A 3,647-nucleotide genomic window follows, 5' to 3' on the forward strand; every position below is an offset into this window, starting at 1 on the left:
GTCTGTGTTATACAACAACCACCAAAACCCTTCTGTGCTGCCCCCAGCCCTGGCACCACCTGGGCACCCACTCCAGCGCCCAGCCCTGTCTTTACATAATGGCCTCAGGGCCTCCTGACTTTTCCAGGCTGCAGATTACGGCACATGGCTGCCAGGGTGACTCCTTAAGCCCTAAATCTGCTCCCCGAGGTAAGGCAGAGCATGAGGCTGGCAGCAGGTGTCACAGCAGGGTGACAGCGCCGTGGTGACCGCGCTGTGCCTGGGAGCTGCACGTTCAGCATCAGGGTTCTGGGGCTCAGCACGGGGATCCTCATCGGCATCTTCGAATTCAGAGCCAAGATCTGCACCTTCAGCACCAGGATCTTCATATTCAGCACCAGCATTTTTGTATTCAGCACCAGGGTCTTTATATTCAGCACCAGGGACTTTATATTCAGCACCAGGGTCTTCATATTCAGCACTAGTAAATTTATATTCAGCACCAGAATCTTAATATTCAGCACCAAATTCTTTATATTCAGCGCCAGAATCTTTATATTCAGCACTAGTAAATTTATACTCAGCACCAACTTCTTTATATTCAGCACCAGAACCTTTATATTCAGCGCCAGGGTCTTTATATCCAGTGCCAGAATATTCATATTCAGCACCAAGATCTTTATATTCAGCACTAGTAAATTTATACTCAGCACCAACTTCTTTATATTCAGCACCAGAACCTTTATATTCAGCGCCAGGGTCTTTATATCCAGTGCCAGAATATTCATATTCAGCACCAAGATCTTTATATTCAGCACTAGTAAATTTATACTCAGCACCAACTTCTTTATATTCAGCACCAGAACCTTTATATTCAGCGCCAGGGTCTTTATATCCAGTGCCAGAATATTCATATTCAGCACCAAGATCTTTATATTCAGCACTAGTAAATTTATACTCAGCACCAACTTCTTTATATTCAGCACCAGAACCTTTATATTCAGCGCCAGGGTCTTTATATCCAGTGCCAGAATATTCATATTCAGCACCAAGATCTTTATATTCAGCACTAGTAAATTTATACTCAGCACCAACTTCTTTATATTCAGCACCAGAACCTTTATATTCAGCGCCAGGGTCTTTATATCCAGTGCCAGAATATTCATATTCAGCACCAAGATCTTTATATTCAGCACTAGTAAATTTATACTCAGCACCAACTTCTTTATATTCAGCACCAGAACCTTTATATTCAGCGCCAGGGTCTTTATATCCAGTGCCAGAATATTCATATTCAGCACCAAGATCTTTATATTCAGCACTAGTAAATTTATACTCAGCACCAACTTCTTTATATTCAGCACCAGAACCTTTATATTCAGCGCCAGGGTCTTTATATCCAGTGCCAGAATATTCATATTCAGCACCAAGATCTTTATATTCAGCACTAGTAAATTTATACTCAGCACCAACTTCTTTATATTCAGCACCAGAACCTTTATATTCAGCGCCAGGGTCTTTATATCCAGTGCCAGAATATTCATATTCAGCACCAAGATCTTTATATTCAGCACTAGTAAATTTATACTCAGCACCAACTTCTTTATATTCAGCACCAGAACCTTTATATTCAGCGCCAGGGTCTTTATATCCAGTGCCAGAATATTCATATTCAGCACCAAGATCTTTATATTCAGCACTAGTAAATTTATACTCAGCACCAACTTCTTTATATTCAGCACCAGAACCTTTATATTCAGCGCCAGGGTCTTTATATCCAGTGCCAGAATATTCATATTCAGCACCAAGATCTTTATATTCAGCACTAGTAAATTTATACTCAGCACCAACTTCTTTATATTCAGCACCAGAACCTTTATATTCAGCGCCAGGGTCTTTATATCCAGTGCCAGAATATTCATATTCAGCACCAAGATCTTTATATTCAGCACTAGTAAATTTATACTCAGCACCAACTTCTTTATATTCAGCACCAGAACCTTTATATTCAGCGCCAGGGTCTTTATATCCAGTGCCAGAATATTCATATTCAGCACCAGCATTTTTCTATTCAGCACCAGGGTCTTTATATTCAGCACCAGAATCTTTATATTCAGCGCCAGGGTCTTTATATTCAGTGCCAGAATATTCATATTCAGCCCCAGTATCTTTATATTCACCACCAATGTCTTTATATTCAGCACCAAGATCTTTCTATTCAGCCCCAGGATTCCCAGCTCGTGCTTCCCAGCACGGAGGGAACAGCTGGGATCCTTCCTCTGATCCATATTTTTCATATATCTCACATATTTTCGTGCGTGCAGCAAAGCGCCCTCTGCCCTCTCCCACGATTTGCCTTGGCACCAAATTCCTGCCTTTTTGGCAAGAAAAGAGCTGAGCCAGGGGCTGGGAATGCCCTCTCAGAGTCCAGATGGCCCTTGAACTCCAGGAAACGCATAAAAACCTCCACAACGTACAAACAACGACAACAAAAAACCCTTTAAAGCTGAAGAGAACAGTCAGGCTTCACGTGGAATTTAGGAAAAACGATTTTTGCAGCTCTTGGGGTAAAGCTGCCCTGAGAGCTCTGGAATTCATTCCAAAGGAGGGAAGGGGAAATCACAGAGTTTGCTGAATGCACGTGTACATTTCAGATGTCCCAGCCCTTGATTGGAGCATGTTATAAATGAGAAGCTTGACTAGGCCAATATTCAAGCAGCAATCAATTTATTAATTAATATGGTAAAGTGTGAGCAGTACAGCGCTGGGTACAGTGGGGGAAGTTTTCCCTGAACTGCACACCAATAGTTGAGGCTCACAGGTATTTATAGGGGTACTCAGAAGCTTTCTCAGGGTCTTGATATTCAGCACCAGCATCTTCATATTCAGCACCAGAATCTTCATATTCAGCACCAGAGTCTTCATATTCAGTATCAGGATCTTCATTCTAGCAGTTTCTATTCCCATTTTTACTCATCAGCAGTTTCTATTCCAAATTTTTACGCCACATTAATTCTATACCCTGTTGTGATTTAGTTTTTCTCAGGATGTATCCCAAAAGGAGTATCCCCAGATGGTGATGATCAGGTTTCTGAAAGAAGAAAGATGAATCCCATCTGGTGCAGTCCAGCTCTCCAGATGTGGGTCCACCTTTTAATTACAAGGACTATAAATCTCATAACAGTGATGTCCAGCTTCCCTTGGTCAAAACTATAAATCCTTGAGTTGATGTTCATCTTCCTTTCTCAAGCTGTTTTCCTGTTTTGTTAAGGTGTGAGATGTTTCCTTTATATATATTCCAAATATATATCTATAAAAAATAAACATAAATATATATACTTTCTATAAATATATATAGTTTATATCTATAAAATAAATATAAATATATATATTTTCAAGGCTACAAGCAATACTCTAAAATTATACTTCCAAAGGTTATTATTGCAGAACTCTTTAAGGCTTGACTACAAGCAAAGAGCAGCATCCTTAACGCTTTAATTCCAACGCTCCTAAATCAACTAAGGTTAATTGCAGACAAAGGATAAGTTCAAAGGCCTTCTCCCATGCTTTGCTTTCCTCAGTTATTATCAGAATTCACAACTGTCCCATGGTTGGTCTCCATATATATCACAATCACAAATACACACATTGCCTGTATGTACCTGACA

The sequence above is a fragment of the Geospiza fortis genome, unplaced genomic scaffold (assembly GCF_000277835.1).
Source record: "Geospiza fortis unplaced genomic scaffold, GeoFor_1.0 scaffold599, whole genome shotgun sequence".
NCBI lineage: Eukaryota > Metazoa > Chordata > Aves > Passeriformes > Thraupidae > Geospiza > Geospiza fortis.